This window comes from Miniopterus natalensis, chromosome 19, assembly GCF_054644295.1.
Source record: "Miniopterus natalensis isolate mMinNat1 chromosome 19, mMinNat1.hap1, whole genome shotgun sequence".
Lineage (NCBI taxonomy): Eukaryota > Metazoa > Chordata > Mammalia > Chiroptera > Miniopteridae > Miniopterus > Miniopterus natalensis.
Genome location: NC_142099.1, coordinates 38,347,779 through 38,370,616, shown reverse-complemented (window position 1 = coordinate 38,370,616; position 22,838 = coordinate 38,347,779).

Here is a 22,838-nt window from a genome sequence, read left to right as displayed (position 1 = left end):
CGAGTGGCTGGACCAGCACTGTGCAGACAAGTACTCTGGCTTCAGTTGCCAGGACAGGGCCGGGGAGCCACGCGTGCTGTGGACAGAAATGCAGCGGGGACGCCCCCTTGAACAAATTTCCGTAGCTAACTTGGTACAAGTGGTAGATGTCACTGTTGGTTCATAAATCAGAGACTACGTGGGAGTGGGAAAAATTGTCCACCGAGGAAGGTGCATGGACTGGTTCGCACAGGCCACCTCTTTGGGCCACAGTGAAACAACCCAGTGCTAAGGAATGTAAGTAAATTCCACTTTCCTGGCCTGACTTTCAGCACCTCTCACCGTCTGGCCCCAGCCTGCCTCTCATGACAATCTCCAACGACGCTCGCTATGGAACGCTCAGTGCGGGAAATGACCTGTGCGTTAGCCAAACACACTTCACATTTTCCTGCGAAGTCCGCATACCTCCCTACAGGTTCCGAGCATACACAGTCTTGGAGCTGGGGCTGCATTTCTCCCTTCCTTACTCAGTGTTGCTTCCACATTAAATTCCTACAGCCTTCATACTCTCATCCATCTGGCAGTTAATCTTGCACTCAGATGCTTGGTGTGTGTTTAATCTCCTGGTTTGTCTCCCGCATTATTATTTAACTCTGCATTTTCCGACGTTTGGCCTCCCCTGGCACAGAGATGTGTCCTACTGTTGCTCTGCATCTCCCTGGAGAAACCATTGCATTATGTGCTCTTCTGAGCCCTGGGTCCCCTGGGGGAGACAGAGCTCTGGGCCTCCGCTCCTAATTCAAACAGGTCCACTCCAAGCTCACCAAATCCACACTGCGGAGCCCTCTGTCCTTGCACATCTTAATCATAGTTTTATAATTGTTTTGCCATAGCAGTGACTTAGTGCTTTTTCAGAGAAAACAGAGGTAGCTGGATGAGACTGGAAATAGAGCTGAATGAGCATAACAACAGGCGTTCTGACCTTAAGTCCCCAGGAACGCAGGTGGGGAATTCTACACCCCTAGCAGCCTCTCGGAGCCTCAGGCTTCTTTTTTGGGGTTTAAAGTATTTGAAGTAGATTATTTTCAGGATCTCCATCCTCAACTCTCTTCCTGTACCCATCTCCCCAAACTTCTTGTGGCCTAGAATATAGAACGTGCTAATTAAATGTCAGCAGGAGAAATCCCACTATCACTGCAAAGTATCCAATTTTTAAAAAATGTACATGATTTTCTACTTTGTTTTGGAGTTCTAGTTAATGATTCCAATCACCAACTTTAATAATTCCAGGTACCAGCCAGACCAGGAAGTAAAGAGCACAAAGCTCCCCAGCACTCACCTGCTGTGTCCATACATCACAGCGAGGTATCGAGGGAAGCGAGGGGCTCCGGCCAAGGTCCCCACTGTTGGCTGAGCCAGGAGCGATGCCAACCGGATCAGCAGCAGCAGCCTCCTGACTGGGGAGAAATGAAGGCCGTTCGATTTTGTATTCTGCTCGTTTCCACTTTAGGAGAAAACAGTTGGCATCGTCTCATTGAAAAGGAAATGCTCTCGATTTTGTCATCAAATAGCATTTATTATTAATCCCTGACGGGTGCACGGGGCTGCGTGAAGTGTGGCAATTCGCCGCCACCTGCTAGTGACATTTCTGGGTGTTAGAACCTGGTCTCCTCGCCGTTGACGCCAGTGGTGAGAAAGGGCAGTGACAAAAAGATTAAAGGGAAGAGAAATGGACTCTGCAAAAGGTCACCGGGACTGCAAAAGGCCAGGGAGCGGAAGGCAAGGGGTTGTTGCTTGGTTACGCTGGAGCTCCCGGCGGCCTCGGGGGCTGCGTCTCCGTGAGCAGGCAGCCCCAGCGCAGGGCACCTCCAGCAAGAGGGGTGCACTGGGTGAGGCGGGGGCAGGAGGGCGGAGACCCTGCGGGAGGGCCACACCGCCGTCTGCAAGCCTGTTTGAAGGCAGGACCGTGGGCTCTTGGTCCTGAGTTCACAATGAACCTACAATCACTGCCTTGGTTTCCAAGTTCAAGGCCCCCTTAAGGGTGAACTCAGGAAGACGTCACAGGGAAGAGGCTTGTGGACTCAGCCCTGAGTGAGGTTCTGACAAGTGGCAATACAGGGGAAGGCGATTCAGGGGAAGGCAACAAAGGCCTGGAGACACTGTGTAAACAGGGTGACAACAGGGCCTCGTAATGACACAGACCTGGGGGTCAGTCCATGGTCCGAATCCCAGCTCTACGCCCTGGGCACTCACAAGACCAGCAGGACCACTTGGCTTCCGGGCCTCGTCTCCTTGCCCGTGCTCAGCAATGAAAGATAAACATGCTCTCACGGAGCTGCTGTCAGAGCTAAAGGAGGCGGACGGGGAAGACACAGCATGTGCTCGCACACAGTAGGTGCCTAATGAATGGTGTAGCAGTAACAACAATGGCAGGAATTAATATAAAATAAAAGTGATTCAACTTAAATACAAGATGGAGTGCACATCACGAATAATGAAAAGGCGAGGCTGGCACCGGGCCCTCTGGTGTGCGCCTGTCCCTGGAATCCTTCTATTTCTGGGCATCAACCACGAAGGCAAACCTCCTGCGAGTCCCCCACCGTCAGCTGCTCCATCGTCCGCACCCGCAGCGCTGGGAATGGCGTGAGCGCCCAGGCGGAGAACCGGGAGGCTCTGTGTGACTCGCTCGTGAGGACAGGCCTGAACCCTGCTGGACCGTCCGGCACGTTTCCCAGCACAGTGCCGGCCACAGAGCACAGCTCCGCAAACATGGACGTGCTCCCCTGCTCACCGAACCTAACAGGCATAATCCCCTGCCCTGGCCCAATTTAGAGAGTCCATCTTTAAAAACACATAAATCATTTTATCTATTCAATGCCGTGAATACTTTTTACTACTGTGAAGGATCTCATTTTTGTAGGCTTTTTCCCATCAATAATCAATAATCACTAACGCCATGAGCTGTAGAGAAGTGATGGACCTGGTGTGCCTGTTTTTTAACCACCTGAATATTATCCAGAAATAAAATGAATCTGAAAAAATATATATTTTCAGGGGCAGGTATAAAGCCATCAGCAACGCTGCACGTGGATGGGTAAGATTCCAGGGCAGTAACTTCCAACCAGGAGAGAGTTAATAGTAGTCAGCTCCACTCTTGTGTGGTCCACCTAAGGACACTTACACACACGTACACACACAGCGCGCACACAGACATACACAGACACACACACTCGCACTCCCATTTCCCCCTAAGCTTAAAGATCTCAAATTGCCACTTGAAAATTCCACCTACATTTACCCAACCACAAGCTTGGTGCCTTTGTGCCCTGTGCTCTCAAAGACTATGGGGAGAGGGAAGCAGGCCTTCCACGGACCTCGGATGCAACACCCTGGTACCTAAGTGCATCCTGCGCAGTTGCAGTCTCGGACTCCACTCCTGGCGGAGCAGCGGGCAAGGGCAGGAGCAGCTAACGTGCCAAGCGCAGCAAACGGGCCGGCCAGGCGCTGAGGCCAGGATCTCCTCCATTTCGCACCGTGGCTCTGGCAGCTCCCTTTCCTTCCTTCCAGGTTGAGAGGGAGGGGACGCTGGCCTTAAGGTTGGGGCTGGGGAGCCGCTGACTGAGCTCTTAGATTAATTCCTCCCTGCTGTGGGTCCCAGGCTGCAGAGCACCAGGTTGACGTTGCTGCTCCGCCTGGAGTCTACACCAAGTGCAAAAACAAGCCCCCCGTCATGGAGAAGCCACTTTCCTCCACGGCATCTCTCTAATGATCACATATTGTGTCCCAGAAAGTGCTCCTAAATTATTTAAGAGGCGCCGCCTGTCACCGCACACAGACGCGCCTGAGCGACCCCATGGCTGGGGCAGTGCGCTCCTCCTGGCTGTGGGGGGATCGACAACGAAGGTTTTGTTGGTCTGCCTGTTGGGAGGATTGCTTTCCCGTGTGTGTGTGTGTGTAGAGGAAATGAGGAGCACTGCTTCCTAAGACATTATAAATGAGAGAAACCCACCCTGTCCTCTAGCCGGGGGGGGCTGTTCCCGTGATGTGACCCGTGATCAACCACCCCAGGGAAAGGGAGAGCATTTCATAAGAATTAGGGGTGGGTCTCTCCCTCTCGCTTTCGTGAAACAGTGCTCTGGCCTTTACTTCAACATGCTAGCCTGCAGCTGAATAGAAAGAATAGCAAAAATATAGGAGCAGGTGACATTTCAGAGCTCGAGAAGATTGAAGTGGACGGAATGGAGGGAAGAATCGTGAGCCAAGAACATGGGGGGAACAGGAGACGGAAAGAAGGGGGGGAGAAGGGAAGCAGGAGGTGAGGAAGGGGCAGGAGCCGGGCAAACGGGGGAGAGATTGCAGGTAAAAATAAAACAGAAAAGGCCCAGGTGGATTCCTGTGAACCGTTCTCATCAACACTGCAACTCCCTCCTGTCACGGGAACTGTCAAACAGGCTCCGCGCGTAATGAAAGGAAAAATATTTTATTCAGATTTATTAATTTGAAAATGAAGCCCGCCTGTCGAGAGGGGGACAGTTCTTCTCAATCTGTCATCGTTGAACCACACGCTCCTGACACAGGGATTCATTTGTCTTGTCGGCTCTGACAGTTGGATTCTCCCCGAGCTCTTCCCAGTGGATCGCCCTGGGATTTTAAACCGGATGAAACACATTCCGACAAGGAACAGCCTCTTTATTAATGCAAATTACATGAGGAGGAGAGGAGAAAAGAGGGGAAGAGAGAGGTGCCAGCCGCTGCCGCGGTGCTCCTATCCCTGTATCAGTCATTTGTTATTTACATTTATACACATTTTTCAGTTTTAATAAAAGGAGACCCGGATTTTCTGTGACATTTATGGACAGTTTGTTTCTAAAAAAATGATGCCATCACTATAATTGTATGCAAAGCCGCGCACGCCCCTCACTGCGCGCGCCGTGGGGGGCGGGCGCCTGGGCTGGGTGCACCGGCGCAGGTGCCGCGGCTCCGGGTGCGCACTGGCCGCCCCATCTGGAGCTGCGCGGGCGGCTTCCAGCATTGCTGCCCCTCGGGCCCCGCAACCCGAGGAGGGCCCCCCTTCGTCTCCAGTGCAGAGCCCCTGGCTGAAGGCACGCAGCACAGTGCAGTGCTCAGGCCTTTGGGTCAGAGAGACCCAGCACCCGCTCACCCACCGGCACACCTGGCACAGTGCCTACACTTGGAGGGGCCCCCGAAATGTTTTAGCTTTAATTTTTTTGAAATCAGAAGAGATTCTAATAGATATATAATCATGAAGGCGACCTGGACTCTATTTGTCTTTCTGCCCAGGGGGCAGAAAACACCACGTCTCCTGTTCTTAATGGAGGATGCGGTTCACCGAGGCCAGAGGCTCCTGGGAGTCACAGGCTGGAGCTGCGTGGAGCTCCACGGCGTGCTCTCTGGGGCTCTGGGAACATGAATCCTGGCTGTTTCTGCTGGATGAAGTCTTCCTTGAGGGGGGCTGACGATGTTTACCATTTTTTAGGCGGCTCTCATGTCCTGCAGGGCCGCACGGGAGCCTCACCTGTGACATAGGGGCAGGAAGAGCCCCACCCTGGGATTCTGTTCAGCCCCTGGGAGGGATGTGGCCCTGGAGATGCCACATCCTCCAGAAGCTTGGTCACAGCCAGGGAGAGGGCAGTAGGACCAGGGGGTGGCTGAGGGGCTCTCTGCTGTATCACCTCTTGTTTCTGAGTCCTCGCTGGAATGACTAAGCCGGTGGTGACTTCCTGACCCAGCAGCGAGCCCAAATCTTCCTGTGGCATCTGTCACTGTCCCTGGTGCCCTGGGAACAGCAAGGTCCATCCCTGGACACTCAAATTCCAGTGTGAGCCAGTCCTCGGTAAATGGGTCACCTTGGGCAAACTGTAGTCACTTCTCAGGTCTCAGTTTCCCCACCGGCAAAATGTGGGTTGGACTAGAGCAGACTCTCAAAGCGTGGCACAGGTCAGAAGCCTCAGCCCACCCGGGAGCTTGTCAGCAGTGCGCCAGACCTGTGGCATCAGCGTCTCGGGGAGGGACCGTGGGGTTTTCATGATGCTTGGATGTCCCTGGAGATTCAGAACCACTGGACCAATGCTCCTACGGACCTCTGAGCTCCATGGTCTTAATTCCAAATACAGTGACCACTCCATCCTATCTACACTTTAAGAATAAACTGCATAAGTGCACTTTGCTGGATTTGTGGGTTAGAATATTTTCCTCCTTAATACTTAGGATCTTTATTTAAAGCATCTCAAAGAGAAGAAGTTGGAAAGGAGCAGGAAACTGGCCAAACGCCATGCCTGTGCAGGGCACCTATTCTAAGTCGGAGAATGCGGTCTAAGCGTGAGGCGCTTTCACCCGGGCTGACGGCCTTAACTCAGTAGGTCCCTTCAGTCTCCCTGGAAGTATCTTTCCAATTAAACGGAAGGAAAGGACAAGACAAATAACCAAAACACACTGAGGATTTTGGCGGCATGTGAGGATACCATTAATGCAAGCGGGGAAATTGCCTCCTGCACAAAAGACTGCGCCTCGCCCACGGCCTCGCAGAGCAAACGCCTGGCCAGTGCACATTCAGCACCGGTGTGCGTTTGTTTAATGATGTCTCCACGGCCTGTGGAATTAATATTTAATAGCACTTGTCAGCAAGATTCTATGCACGGGTTGGTTCTGCCTTTTTTAATGCTTGTTAGCGGTTGTGTCTTCCTGGGCTGTTCTTTGATGAGGATTACTCTGCATTTCACCAGTGTCTGTCTGCCTTCTCGAAACTTTGCATTATTTGGGGAGGGGGGAGGGAAGCAGCAGAATTAAGGAGTGCTTCCTGGGTGCCCTTCCCTCCCCAGGGCCTAGGGCAGAGAGGAAGCGAGGGGCTTGTTTGCCTGCTGTTGTTCCTAGGGTAGCACGGGGCCTAGCACCGAGTGCTCCCCAAGCTCGCCTCAGGCTGCTGTTACCGTGGCCGTCGACATACGTCAAAGAACCTGGGCTCGTTACAAATCTTGCACACATGTAATTTTGTTTTGATTTCCTACTTTCAAAGTTGTTAGGCGATTTTAAATGAAGTGCTGTACTTGGATGTCCAAGAGAACGCGAGGAGCAGATTGCACGGTGTGCCCCTTGATGTCGGGAATGCGGGGAGCGTCTGTCTTTCCCGGGGCATCCTGAAGTGGAAGCACTGGGCTGGAAGTCAGCGATCCTGGGCTACGCCAGGCAGCCTGGGCGGGTGGGCTGACCTCCAACCCGCTCTATTTTCTTCATACACTATTTTACCACCTGAAACGACAGATGCTCGCTCACTCGCCGACTCGTCCGTATTTGGTGGCTTGTTTGTGTCCTTCCCCACTGAACGTAAGCTCCACGAGGGCAGGGACCTGGCCTGTGGTGTCATCTGCCCTCCAAGTCTCTCCATCCCGTCAGGTGTACAGCAAGCTCCGAGAGACATGAGATGAATGACCAGATGGACAAATGAGTATTTTCACGTGTGCTAATGCCGCAGGCGCAGAGAGGAATACGAGAGCTCTGGTCCCAGGCGATGGTGTGGACCTGAGCTCCCCCCATAACAAGTTGTGTGGCCTCGGACAAGGCAACACAGGCCGCAGCACCCAGCACGGAGGGCCGCTGCCTGGACGGGGCAGGGGCTGAGCGCCTCGCCCGTGCCCGGCCCATCACAGCTGCACAGTAAATGCAACGACTGCTTCACTGCAGCCTCAGTGAGTTGTGCCTGTAGAAGCACCGGTCAGGGCTTATGCATCTTCCTGTCTCCCAGAGCTCCCAGGACAATAAAGACAAATACCGAGCGCCTAACGGACACGTGCTTGACTGCCTGCTTAGTGAACTCAGGTGCTGGGCACAACCGGAAACGTCTGTCTACAAACCACCAAACCCACAGGTACCCACCGAGTCATGACAACGATCGAGGAAAGGCAAGTGACTGTGTTAGCCAGACACCAGTCAGGAATAGAAACAAAAGCCCTAAATTCTAGGGGACGAACCTTCTGCTTGTTGCGTCCATCTGGGCAGGGAGGGCAGGCAGTCTCCGCCACTCACCATACACAGGCCACACCCAGGAACTTCGCAGAACACTGGGAGTCTCGGTGACGGTCAAGATGCTGTGTCCCGCTCCCTCCCTCTGTATCGCCGGCACGCGCTGGCTACGTGTCTGCCCCAGGCTGCTGTGCCGTGTCTTCATCACCCTAACTGCATGCCCTCCTGACAGACTTACCATGATCTGTTCCAAGAAAAGAAATGAGTTTCCCAGGAAATCTACGTGAGCATCTTCTGCACAGAGAGGACCCCACTGAGCACAATGCAGGCCTCAGCCAGTGTTTTGTTAAATAGTAATAATAACCTAAAATGTGATGACAGCAGCCGAGGCCTAACTGCCGGGTGAAGACTGGTCTTGTGATGTTGCCTGGCAACCACGGGTGACTCTCCTCAAATATGAAGGGACTCAGGGAGGCAGAGGAGGTCACGGCACCAGAATCAAGGGGACCAAGGGTCACTGGGGACCCACAAAAGCCTCTGCTGAACTCACTTTGTTTTCAAATGGGTCTGATACTCCCCTGATAAAATTGAAGAATTTGTGAACAGAAATGTGTATAAACCAAGTCCGATGTTTCTTGTGCTTAGTTTCCTGTTCTTAAAAAGAAGTGACCGCCACCGTCGGGGCGCACATTTCTGAACGGCTTCCTGAACTCTGTGACAGCCTTTTAGTTTAAGGCCTGTGGATACGCTGAGTAACAGAATCCCAAGGACCACGCAGGAGGAAATCGAACCCCTGAAGAGTCTTTAGAGATGACAAAGAAAAAAATCTCCCCAAAATAAATCAATCCGCCCAAACACCAAGGCTCGAACTTTCAAATGTTGAAACTGTTTTGCTGGCCAGCACTGTGTGGCAGAGCCCGGCGACTACACATGCGCTGCGCGGGTCAGCACTGCATTCTCCCGTCTCCTGCAGACAGCACGGACCCAGCCGGACGCCGCCCCTGGCGCCCCTCACGTCGGAGACGGGAGGCTATGGGCGCATGTGGTCCCGCCCTTGAAGGGCTCGCAGTTCTGGAGGCAGGTAGCAGGTTCGTGTTTACGTACATTCACGATTCCCGTCCCAAGTTAAAGCATCTGGTCTACCCGGGCGCCGGCACAGCATGCTCAGTGCAGGCACCGATCCTGACCCGCGATCCCTTCTCCTCTCGCTCTCGCCCCTCATCTCAGCAGTCACCCCTCGGCGGAGCCACAGCCTCTTCTCCCTGTGCCCTCTCTCTGCTAGCGCCTCCCGCTGTCCGCCCCACCTCTTGCTGGGCTTGAGGAATAGCTTCCCCCTCGCCTGCCCCTCTGACCACGCCTGGCCACACCGTCAGGCCCTGAGAGACCGCTGTCTGGGCCGATCTCAGCGCCGACTTCAGTGATTGTGACGTCAGGTGACTGACATCGCTGGACCTTACTTTTGTCAGCAGGCAAACGAAGGTGCTCATAGCAGTGCTTACAGCACTGTTTGAGGACGGTGCTTCCTTAGACGAACACCTGCCGTCAGTAAGTGCTCAATAAAAACGAGCTGTTGTGCCAGCGCTGCCTGGCCTTTCTTAAAAGTGTCTGATGTACTTAGAACAAAATCAAACCTGTGATGGCACACGGGCCCCTGCTGACCGGGCCTGCCTCCACGTGCCCTCACTGGAACCAGTGCCAAGCCCACCCACCCCTTGAGTCTGTGCTGCAGTCCCTGCATTTCTGAAAAGTCAAACTGTCCACCTCAGGGCCTTTGCATGTGCTGTTCTCTGCTTCCCTGAAGATCAGCATGGTAGCTGTTGTCATTCTCTGGGTCCGGGGTCAGCCTCCCCATCTGCAGCAGGTCCCACCCCTGGGAGTCCACACAGACCTTTGCTTGTCCCCTCCCAGCATTTACTACGGTGGGGTTCAACTCGCCCCCTAGATGGGGTCAGCACACTCCTCTGTAAAGGGCAGAGCCTGGGTCACAGCGGCTCCGCTCTGCCACTGCTGCGCAGAGGCTGTTACAAATAGGGAAGTGCGTCGGCATAGCTGGGTTCCGATAAAACTTCGTTTGTAGACACCAACACTTGAATTCTACGTAATCTTTATGCATCTTGAATTATATTCTTTTGGTTTTTTTCAACCATTAAAAGTGTAAAAGCCATACTCAGCTTGCAGACCATACAAAGCCAGGTGGAGGTGGCCCAGCACCGGAACGGAGCCTGCTCATCACTACGGCACAGCACCTGTCCAGGGCCTGCTCTACGGCTGCACTTTTTAATTACTTTTTAATGAGTAAGTAAACCTGGAGGTAAGTTGTCGTAATCACACCTAGATTGATTCAACACCAAGCAAAGTGGAAGTTTGAACAGAAACAGATGAAAATTAATTTTTATCCTACGCTTTACAGTTTGTAAGTACTTCCATGGACATGAGCTCGGTTGGTTCTCCCTAAAATCCATGAGATGAGGAGGGTGATGATGATTGTAACTGCAGTTTAAGAAACAGCACACAAACTGCTCAGGTAATACAGCTCATCAGTGGTGGGGCAGCACCAGAACCCGGGACCAGTTCCTCTGGCCAGTGGCTCCCAAAGCCCGGTCTCCCTGAGCCCAGGAGAAGTATATGTTCCGGGCCGCACCCCAACCTCTTGGACCAGCAGCTCAGGTGTGGCCTGAGGCTCTGATTCCACAGGCCCCAGGTGGCTCAGGTGCGTGCGCGTTAGGGGACTGCTGTGGGCCCGCAGGTCTCCACACGGCTGTGCCTTAGGACCGCCCGGGGAGGTTACAAACACCTTCTGGGCCTGGACGCCACCCCCAGTGGAGTGTGACAGATCCTCTGGGGTCGGGTGCAGTGTTTGGTGAACGAAGAACATTCTGAGTCGAGAACCAGGGCCAAGGAGGCCCTGCTGCCTCTGACAGGAAAGAAGTGTGGCCCAGATTAGTCAGGCTCCCCTGCTGCAGATCCCAGCCTCCGCCAGGGCCTGAGCTTGTTCTCTAATGGGACACGGAGAGATGGATGTCCCATTGCCTCAGAGGACTTAATAGCTGTCCACAGACACCGCAGGCCAGCAGACAGACCTGCCTGCGAGGTCTCGTGTTCGATTTCTCCCGGGCCTCCATTCCCGCTCCACGACCCCTCCGCCGGTCGCGCAGATCCCATCAGAACGAGGCGGGCGCGGCTTGGGATGCAGCGAGAGCTCGCCTGCTCCTCACGTGCTTGCTCCTGATGTTTGCTAGTTCCCATGATTAATTTGATCAATTTTCCTGACCTGCTCTGCCACAGAAATAAATATGACAGCTGCAGGGCTGCCTCCATCCCTCCTCTTGCCAAGCGAGATGCTGAGACATGTTTCCTTGTGGATCGCAGACTTGGGTAAATAGAGAGGCAACAGACCGAGCAGCATTCGTCCTGGCCACACTGGGAAAGCAGGTGTGGGACCGAACACACACTTTCATGGGCATGAAACGCAGACGGATCAGTTCCCATCTCCCAGCTTCCCTAGGAAATTGTGCAAGGAGATGGCATTGCGCCCCCACATCCCAAGTCCTCTTTGCCCCATGGTTCTAATTTTCCTGCCTCCAGACTCAGTGGAGTACTTGTCTCAGACCACCTCCTCTCTTCACCTGTCCAGACAGTGCGAGGTGACGGTGGAGAGCGTAGGAATGCATTCTGCAAACTGAGACCTGTCCTAGAAACACTCGCTGTTGTTGGAAGGACAACCTTGCCTCATCTGGAAGGGAGAGCACTTGTCCTGAGCACCTAGCATTTGCCTGGAGCCTGACTTCTGGACCCATCACCATGGACCTTCAGGAAGGTACCTTAATCCCCATTTTACAGAGAAAACGGAGGCTCAGGCAGCTGAGTACCTGTCCTGAGTCGAGCTCCCCACGTGTGAGCTGAAGACCCACCTGCAGCCCTCTCTCTGCCTGCGACCAGCCCACTGCCAGGCGGTGACCGGTCACGCATGGAGCTGCCTGGCCCTCCGCAGTTCAGCCCGGCTTCCAGACTGCTCTGTCGATGTGCAGCCAGGTTCACCCTGGTGGGAAAATGAAATAAACCTGCCTTCTTCTGTTTAATTTGAGGAAAAACCAAGAGGCACTTCAAAATCAACCCAAAATCCATCTCTCTGACTCTGAACAGGTTTTTCTGGCTCTGGGACCTGGCTTTCTAACGTACAAAACACTCGAAATAATAAGCATGAATTTTTATTCTGAGGGTTAATTTAGCTTAAAAACATAATGTAGCCCTGGCTAGTGTGGCTCAGTTGGTTGGAGCAGCATCCCATGCACCCAAGGGCCACGGGTTCGATTCCTGGTCAGGGCACAAACCCAGGCTGCACGTTCCATCCCCAGTCAATCCTCGGTCAGGGAGCGTCCGGGAGGCAACCAACCTGTTTCTCTCCCACATCAATGTCTCTCTCTCCCACCCTCTCCATTCCTCTCTCTCTAAAAATCAGTTGAAAACATATTCTTGGGTGAAGACTGACAAAAAGGGAAAAGGCACATAAGGCATGCCGGGAACTTCCGAACACGCACCAGGTGCTTGATGTCTGGCTGCACATGCATCTTAGGCCCTTCGTTAGTGGGCTGGAGGACTGCCACCGGCTTTTTATGCCTTCGTGGCACATTACTGTCAGGGCTGTAGACCTTGAAGCACACACGTGTGCATGTGTGTGCGCGTGTGCACATGCACGTGTGTGTTTCTGAGGGAGACAGGAAACACACTGGCTACCAGCTGGTCATGCCCAGTCACTCTCGGCCTGGAGGACCGGCTGGGGGCTGCAGAGGTCTGTGCAGAAGAAAGAGCCACCGCCAACCGGGGCTGCCTGCTGCAGAGGCGGGCACTGAGGCCAGCTTCTCAAACACCAGGAGGAGACAGTGCCTGAGCCTGGCTTCCCAACCCTTCACCTGAAAGAAATCTGCAGAGAGATTTGTCTCCTACTTTCAGGGGGCAATCAGTCTCTCTCTTTCAGATGGGAAAATAGGGACCGGACACTGAAAAACTTTGCCACTGAGCCGAGGAGACCAGCCTAGGGCCTTGCCTCCCACCCGTGCTGTGAAGACTGCAGCCGCCTGTCTGGCCTCCCCTCCACCCACCAGACGTTCCCACATCTGGATCTGGGGAGAGAACAGCCCAGCCGTCACTCACAGGCCGGCTAGCCAGGCCTCGGCATCCGTAAGCCCGTCCCACCCTTACTCCCTGTTCTTCCATCTCCTGTGCTTGGGGATGAAAGCAGACTCATCTAAGAATGCTCCCCTACAAACTGGTGGCGGCACACTCAGGGGTCAGCCGATTACAGAGAAGAGCGCGTCTAAGGTGGGCTGGGCCGGACGCCACCGCTGCGGGTGTCCTCAGGGCCCCACGCTCTGCAGGGCGGGTCAGACAAGAGCAGGAGCGGTGGTAACAGCAACAGCCGTGCACTTGGTGGTGGTCTGTGGGATATAAGCAGCCAGCCAGCTCCTGAGTACCATGGGGCCCTCGCCCCTGGGCACCCCTCCCTGAGTACAGCCTCCACTGAGCAGCTATCCTGCCTCCCAGCACTCGCTCCTTGCCAGGGAAGGGTGGAAGTGAGTCGACGGAGGCCCTGTCTGTCCCTGTGGTGCCCTGGCCTGCAGGTACTCAGAGGCGTAGCAGGTGCTCAGCTCCTCTGCCCACCCTGTTTGTGAAAGAAAGTGAGATGCTCCGCCTGCGGCCTTGCTCGCTGCACACCCCGTCACCCCGTCAGCGCGGTGGAGGTGTGGAGAGCAAGGCTCGGATAGGGAGCGCGCCTTCTGAGCGGGGGAATGAGGCAGGTGACGTGATGTCTAATTTCCAGCCTCCTGGTCGCCCAGCAGACCTCCTCCCCGGAATTCAGCTCTTTCTAAATGAGGGGAGCGAGGAGAGGGGTCTCCTGCTGGCAGAGTGTTGAAAGCAGGATCCACAACACAGGCCTGGGAGGGAGACATCCTGGGGAAACAACGGGCTTCGGTATTTTGCACACCAAGCTTGTCTTCTAATGACAGCCTTGGGAACCAGACATGTCTAAGTGCTAATTAGAGGTGTTGACTATCCTGGTGACCCCATGGGGCTCAACCCAAGCCCCAGAGCAAAAGCCACAGATAAAATAAAGATTGTTACAACAGTCAGCAGTGTCACAAGAACACCAACATGGGAATGTCAATGCTCAGACGCAACCCGGGATGCCTGCTCCTGCAAGGATGAGAGTCAGAAACAGGAGACTTCGGGAAGACTGTCCATTTGAGAGGTCACCAGGCACTTGGGTGAGAGCTGAGGCTGTGGACTCTGGAGAGGGCTGAATACCAACTCCGACACCCCTCACGTGAGCTGTCTATGCCTCGCTTTTCTCTTCTGTGAAATGGGACAATACTAGTACCTACCTCCCAGGCTTATTGAAGACCAAACTTAGCATGGCATCCGGCATGGATGTGAATCTTCATCAGGTCTCAGCTTTTTCAGCTACGAGACTACTCATTCCTCACCTGGAATAAAGAGAAAATAATAGCTATCTCTACAGTGGTTTCCAGGATGAAGTGGGAGGACACTACTCATGCACCACTGTGGACTGGCAAGGACAGCGATAATTCTCACAAGCACAAGCTAGGCTGTCGCCCATTCTGAGCAGGACATCCAGCTGAGGCCAATCCAGGATCTTTTTCTTTGAGCCTCTGACTTGCTATGTGGCCTTGGGGACGTGGCAGCCCCTTTTGCTTTGAAAGCTGATTTAATACAATTTGTCAGAATTCAAGTAAGAGGATGCAACATGGAATTCTTCGGAGCCTGTACAGCGATACACATGCACCTGCTTACGGTGCAGCAGGCGCTGAAGTCGGGCGGACCCAGGTGCACCTTCCTCCCTCAATGCACGGGTCTGCATCCTGGGCGAGCTACTGAAGTTTCCTTGGTTCTAGAATGAGGACCCTAACGGCTGACCCAAAGGTTGTATAAATGTAGAAAGGTCATGTATCGATGCATAAAGGACCGTATCGATGCATGAAGGCCCATATCGATGCATGAAGGGCCGTATCGATGCATGAAGAGCCGTATCGATGCATGAAGGCCCGTATTGATGAATGAAGGGCCGTATCAATGCATGAAGGGCCGTATGAAACACCAGCACCAAGCCTGGGACATAGAATGCACGAGATTTCTGTTCTCACCCATACTTGCTCACTAGGTTTAAGATGACAGGACACCTCATCCTTCTGCAGAGGGGAGAAGGTAACTTCAACAGGAGTTAATATGACACTAAACCTGTGTACTCGGGGAGGTGTTCAAGGAGACGCATATGGAAGGGCAAAAGAGGGAGAAGAAATCACTGTCACCCGGCAGGCAGGCGCGGAGCCCTGGACCCAGGACAGACCCAGGAGGGAGCAGAGCGGGCGTGGAGTCGTTTCCTCTGCTGAGACATTCCCAGGTGCCTCCACCCTCCCAGTTCCCCAGAGCTTCCATTTCTCAGCACCAGCAATCTGTACGCTGAAGTCACTCGCTCTGTAGGGAGGCATAAATCTGGCCTCCTTGGAGTCCGCAGGAGCCAATTTCTAGCACTTTCTCCAACACAAAGGAGAAAAGCAAGGTTGACTGCGAAATCCTTCTGCTGTTCTAAGAAAGGCCCCATCGAGGACGAGCAGTCTTCCAGGGCGCTCTAAGGAAGGCGGTTCCAGCGGGGACTTCTTTCTTCTACAGAACCACTTTCTGGTCAAAAGTTCACAAAACACCGTGTGCTCTCGTCCCCCTTTCTGAGATTGACCATCAGCATGAGCTTGTTATTGGAGAGGAGAGGGATTCTGGTGAAGCAAATTCCATCCAGTGAGTCCCTGATAGGTTCTGTGACTTTACGTAAGAGAAACGACACATAAGAAAACCAATTCTACCACAGGCTAATTGATAGAAACAAAAATTAAGGCCTACGGCATCTCATTAATGTCATAATGAAACGACATTATTTGGGGACCTTCTGTATTTGATTAAGTGTTTCATAAACTGATTTGCCAATGAAATCCATTTTCTAAAGAATACCTATAAAGTTCTGGGAACTGGCTTCAAGAAAGGTACTTGGGCAACCCCGCAAAGAGTGTGAGACTGTTTTCTTCCATGTGTCCAAATTGCTTTTTGGTTTCAGAGAGAGAGAGAGAAACCTCAATGATGAGAGTCATTGACCCGCTGCCTCCTGCACGCCCCCTGCTGGGGATGGAGCCTGCGGCCCGGGCATGTGCCCTGACCAGGAATCGAACCTCGATCTCCTGGATCCTAGATCGATGCTCAATCACTGAGCCACGGGGGCTGCGTGATTCTTTTTGGTCTTAATGAGTCCTTGGTAGGGGGTGTTAGATAAATATTTGCTAAATGAGTGGATTCCACAGGTGATCAGCCATTTGGCAAACAAGAGACAGCTACTTCATGTTGGTTAATGTGACACCACGCATAGCCAACTCCCCCAGGAACTCACAAGTGTTTATCAAGCACACAGCCTTGCTGTGAGGTGAATGGCTTCATACAAGACAATCTGCCACAACACACAGAGTCCACCACACCGAGCCTCAGTCCTGACTGGGCCCCACTCAGAGAAACCTGTCAGATCGCTTGTTGCTAGGTCCCTCTTCTCTCTGGCCTCCCAGGAGGACATTACCATCCCTTAGAAGGTTTTAGGCTTGTCCTGATTTTCAATATTCTTTCCCATTTGTCTCTTAAACCACTGAAATATGCACAGAACTCTCATATGTCAGGGCCCGAACCATGCTTCTTAGATTTCTCCTTTCCCTGTTCTCAGCGCAGGTCTGCCTCGTCAGGTCGCTTGTCTTGACACAAAATTCATTAAGTACGGCCACTGTCTTCACAAGGAACACAGCAGGAATAGTCCATGCCAGGTGAGGTGAGAGGAATCTGGTTCCTGTCCCCAAGGATGATGGCAGGAGAGATACCACTTCATGCCTTTCTGTGCTGTGTTTTGTTGTTTTTGTTGTATGAAATGTCACTTTGGGGTTGTGACATGTTTGCCTCTGTGCATGAGCTTGTGTGTTCTGATGATGACCAGAGTCTGGAAGGACACGCACACCTCAGTGCAAATGTCCAAGGTCTGAAAGCCGCAGTGGCGGTGGCCCTGGTGATTTACAGCCACGGGAAGGGTCAACCTCATCTCACGGCCATGGTTGTCTCGGGACAACTTGTCAGCCCCCAAGAACATCCTATAATGGATTGGAAGTGGATTGTGCAGCCCCTTGCAAGGTGGATGCTGTATTTATTGAATAGACATTAAAAAGAACATTTCTCAATTTCTCAGCACTGAACTCGGGGTCAATGGATCTTCTTGGCACTGACGTGCTGAGTCAACTCCTCACTCCAAGCTTTTAAAGGGCCGGGGTTAGATGAAAGGATTAGACTCCGTCTTGAATGTTTCCCTGGCACAATCACTGGGTCTTAAATCATTTCTGTTGCCTTCTAGTGCTTTACTCGGCCTTTCACTGCTGGCTTTGAAAGCAACACACACACACAACACATACACACCCACACAGACAACACACACAGATAACACACAGAAAATACACAGTCAACGAAGAAAACACACAGGCAACACACAGAAAACACACACAGACCACACGTACACATACACCTAGACAACACACACAGACAACACCCAGGTAACACAAAGACATCACATATACACCCACCCAGACAACACACAGATAACATACACACACCCCCAGACAACACCCACCCAGACAACACACAGATAACATACACACACCCCCAGACAACACCCACACAGACAACACAAAGATAACACACACACGCCCACACAGACAACACACATACAGACAACACACAGATAACACGCACACAGGCAACACATACACAAACAACACATGTGGACAACACACACAGACAACACCCAGATAACACAAAGACATCACATATACACCCACCCAGACAACACACAGATAACATACACACACCCCCAGACAACACCCACACAGACAACACACAGATAACACACACACAGGCAACACATATAGACAACACACACACACAAACAACACGCACAGGCAACATACACAGACAACACATACACACCCACCCAGACAACACCCATCTGGACTACACAAAGATAACACACACACGCCCACACAGACAACATACAGACAGACAACACACATAGACAATACATACACATTCACCCAGACAACACATACACACCCACCCAGGCAACATACATACAGACAACACACACAGATAACACGCACACAGGCAACACATATACAAACAACACATGTGGACAACACACACAGACAACACACAGACAACGCACAAAACGTGTGCCGGTCATGCCTGGCAGCTATGATTGGGGATTTCTGCCTCTCTGAGAAAGCTCCTCCGGCCCCTCTAGTAAGCTGGGCGCCTTTAACGACAGTCCCGAGAGAGCAGCCAGCCCGGGGGACCTGAATGCTGCACGTGAAAGGAGCCACGCCGGTGAGAGCTGTGCCCTCACTTCCTGCCGCCCACGCTCGGTGGCACAGGCCCCACTGACTAGGTGACTTTGGGTCAGACCACCAGGCTCCCTCAACACCTTCGCAGGCGGGATCCCCCCTTGGGCATTCACCTGAACACCCGCCCTTGCAGTCAGTCATCGTCACCTGTCAGCCCGCTGGAAGTCTGTGCACACAATGCCACTCACTCACTGATGGCTTCTTACAAAGGAAAACAAGCCTTCGATTCCTTTACACGCCTTGCTCACGTACAACCAAATGCAGGTCAAACAAAGCACACACGTTCCTTATGTAGTTTTATATCTTCCAACGTACCAAAAATACCTGGCATGTTGCATGAGGTGCCTAAGAGCTCAGTACGTGGTGTCCGCACTCAGGGCTGAAGCCAGAGGTTTTGAGCAGGGGCGGCTGTGCAGACAGTCACGGGTCGGCGTGTACTGGGGAGGGTGCGGGATTTAGGAAAGGCCGCCGAGGTGTGAACTCAGCTCACACGCTTATTAGCTTGTTAGCAGCACTGCAAACTAAAAAAGCAAACATTCCTTTGTGACAATGAAGAAATCTTTAGGCTATTTCCAAGAGTCAAAATAGCGGTGTGCATGGTGCCTAGAACATTCTCTCCCTTCTAATTCACAGTCGAGGCCCAGAGAAATAGAACAGAAGAGGGGCTGGATGAGACTGACATGCAGCCTGGCCACGGAGGTCAGGAACCATCCCTCAGATACAAACCCGGCTCCGTTCCTTCCTTCGGCCTCATGCTCAGCACGGCGCCTCCCTGAACCTTGCGCGCCACGCAGGCGGCTGTCGCTGACGTGCCCACCCCCGCTCTCCTCCTGACGCCCTTCCTCCCACGCGCGCCTTCTCCTTTCCTCCATCTACTCAAACCTACATTTCTGCGTCCACTTTCAAGTGCCTCTCTCCAGCGAAGGCTCCTCCGACCCCCCCAGTCCCAGAGAACTTGACCTGCCCTTTGTTTACTCAACAGCAATGTTAGAACTTATTTCCTCAACAAGAGTGAGAAGCGAACGAAAGCTATAGCCGAGGTTTATGTCTTATTTTTGGGTGTCATCTCTCACCTCCCAGGCAAACGCACACACATGTGCCTGGTGCCTTCTTTAGGGCAGCTGCCCCGGGCTTGCTCCTATGTGACTATGGCTCCTGCATAAGCTGTTCTGGACCGTCGGGCTCCCTGCCCCATCCATCTTGGGCTTTCTTATTCCAGTCCCATCGACCCCAGGCCCTGGAATCCACTCCGCCCCGCGGGAGGGTTAAGGAGCAGTAGGGTGGCGCACGGGTGCCTGAATTGTTGCCCTGGTTCTGGCACCTAAGCCACCATCTCACTTCCGCACACAAGTCCCACCTCCTACCCCAGTCTTGTACGTCCCCAGTCCCAGTGCGGCTGAAGCCCTTCCTCAGATTTCTACTAACTCCTCCTTTAGTGCAAGAAAGAGACCATCTGTAACTCCTGGCAATTCTCTCCAAAAAGCTGGAGCCTCCTCCTGAAGACCTGGCCCAAAGCTGAAGCACAAATACTTGCTCACCGGCTCTTCACCCTGCCTTCAAACTCCTTGACTGCTAAGCCGGCCTCTACTGCACCAACGGCCCGTTCCTCGGGACAGTAAACTAGCCCCACCCTGTTTTACCCTGCCCTGCCCGTCCTGACACTCCTCCTGACTCTGACGTCCTTCCTCCATCTCCCCGCTGATTTCTCCTCCGGCTTCTAGACCTGAGGTCTTCCTAACACCCCAGCACCCACACAACCTTCATTCTGCACCTCCCAGCCTCAGACAATGACATCCCCACCCCATGAAGACAACACCAGGGTCCCCTGCACTCCCTTGAGGGGGGGCTGACAAATCCCCCATCACCATACCTTACGGACTTCATGCTCTGCCTAGCTGGCTGTGGAACCTGCACCTCTGCAGGTGCGTCCACTTCAAGTGCCTGCCCCAAGTCCCTGGTCTCCGGTCCACGGTCTCCCTCCCCAGTTCTGGCATCAGCCCCGATGTACACATCGTGGGACTAGGGCAGTGGCAGCCATGCTGACTTGAACTCAGTGTTGTTTCTGAGTCTGTGGGCACCAAGCACAGTGTCATTTTGGTGGGGTGCAACATCTTCCGTGGTGTCACAGACAAGAGGTGCCAATGAATTGACTGGAACAACTTCAGTGATTGGTGCCACTCAGATGGTGCCTGTGGACCCAATGACGGGACACAGTGCTCAGAGTTTTTATCGCAAGCAACAGGGTCAAGGGTCTGTCACAGGGGCTAAAAAAAATGGAGGGGGGGAATCATAAGCAAATGGGCAGAAGGAACACAGGATCTCTCCCTCATTCCCCGTCTTTATCCCTCCCCTGGGCCTGGTCTAATTCTCATTTCTAAGGCTCCTTTGAGCCAGCCCAAGGGTCTTGCTCATAAAGCTAGACACAGGTAGCAATATTCACCCTGTGTGTGTGAAACCACGGTCACATCTCACCTCCAGGCAAGCTAGTGGTCGTTATCTGAACCAGGGTGCAAGTGAGTCACCAAAAGCGACCTGCTGCGAGTTCAGAGGTGACTCCAGGAAGTCTCGCCACTGACGGCTTCTCACGCAGCTCAAGGATGAGCCCACCGTTGGTTTCGGTCTCAGGCTTCAAGCATTCAGATCCATGTCTGGGCCTTGAGGCCCATTAAACTAAGCTCCACCACTCTGTCCTTGACCTTGAAGCGTTTCTCTCCCCCCTCTGGGACCCCATCTCCCCCCTGAGGTCACTAAGGGTGCCTCTCGATGCCTCGGTGGCCTGCATTCAAACTCCTTGACTGCTAACCCGGCCTTTACTGCACCAACGGCCCGTTGGGGAACCACAACTAATGCTTTTCTCCTGGACCTGCTGGGGGCAACGAGGCCATGGTTACAGCTCACACATGACAAAGCCACCCCGACATCCTTGTTTCCTAAGCCTTGGGGTTCTTTCTTCTGTGGAACATCCTGAAAGTTCCAGCTTCCCAGTGGCAGTTAGGATCAGCCATCAGAGTAACAGCAGGCCCCTTCCAGAGGCCGTGATGGCCTGCGCCACGTGGGTTAGCACTCACACTGATCCACCTGGAGTGGCATTCATGTCGCCTTCCTTGGTTTCACACACTTAGAACCCACTTCCATGTGCTTCCCAGGTGCCTGCTGATTCAAACAGCTGTTCTGGTGTCTGCGACCTCCTGGGCCGGACTTGGTACTCACCTCGGGTCTGCCGGGATGTGAGTCTAGTTGGGCCCGCAGGAAATGAGAGACAGCGTGAGAGGGTCTTGAGGGGAGAAATGACCCCATGCAAGGCACCTGCTCAGTCAAGGTCCACACAGGCTTCTCTGCAGGAGACTGAGCTCAGGCGGGGGAGGCGGGGCTCCTTCCATCCGGAAGAAGGGCTTGGTGCATCTGGAGGCCCCATGAGCCCAAAGTCATAATAGTCTCCCCAAAGGCCCCATTCTATCTCCGGCTAATCTTCCCTAATCAGGGTCTCACTTCAACGAGGGACAGAGCAGGCCTGTGGGTTCCATTTGCGCTTAATTCAGCCACTGCAGAGTCAGATCTCGGTGTAGCCTCTCAGAATCTCAGCCCATGGCCGAGAGGCAGTCCTCCGGGACAGACAGCTGCAGCTTCTGCGCCGTCAGCTGGGAATCGAAAGTTTTCAGCCTTTTAAAATCTTTATTATTGAGAGCATTACAGATGTCCCCTTGCTTCAAGGTTTCAGCTTATTTTTTTCTAGATCCTCAGGCCAGGAAGCAGCAGTTATCCCAGCCCCACTATCTCATGTGCCATGAAGTGCCCCTAGTACAGCTCAGAGACTCTGCGCCTCCCCACTGTGGACACGGACTGCAGGCAGCTGGAGCGGACAATTCAGGCGCCGAGTGCCATGGACTGTTACTGACCCACTTCCACCGGCAGGGGTCTGCCAAGACACAGCACCGTCTGGGCACGGGAGCCCCGGCACACCTCTGCTGGGTTTGGGAGCAGGAAACCCCCCAGAAGGGTCTGGAGAACAGAAGCCGTCCCAGCGGGGGGGCCCCAGCCGCACGTTTGAGACAACACTGTCTCTTTCCCAGGGGATGTGGAAATAAACTCTGAAATTGGGAAATGGAAGTCCAAAACAATCCTATTAATTACTCGTCCAGCTCAAGCGAGTGTGAGCTTTAAGGAATCGCTGGGCACTTAAGCACAAAGCCAGTATTTTAATGGGCCCATTAGTGTATTTTTCACAAACCAGTGGTCACTGGATCTACCCTGAGTGGACATGGCAGGTTTCCTGGTGACTGCTGTCCGGGAGCCCGGTGGCGACGCGGTCCCGACGCCGATCCGGCCGCGCCACACGCCCTTGCCAATGCCCTGTGCTCGGCCAGCACAGCCTCCCGGTGCTTCCGCCCCAGGGACCGT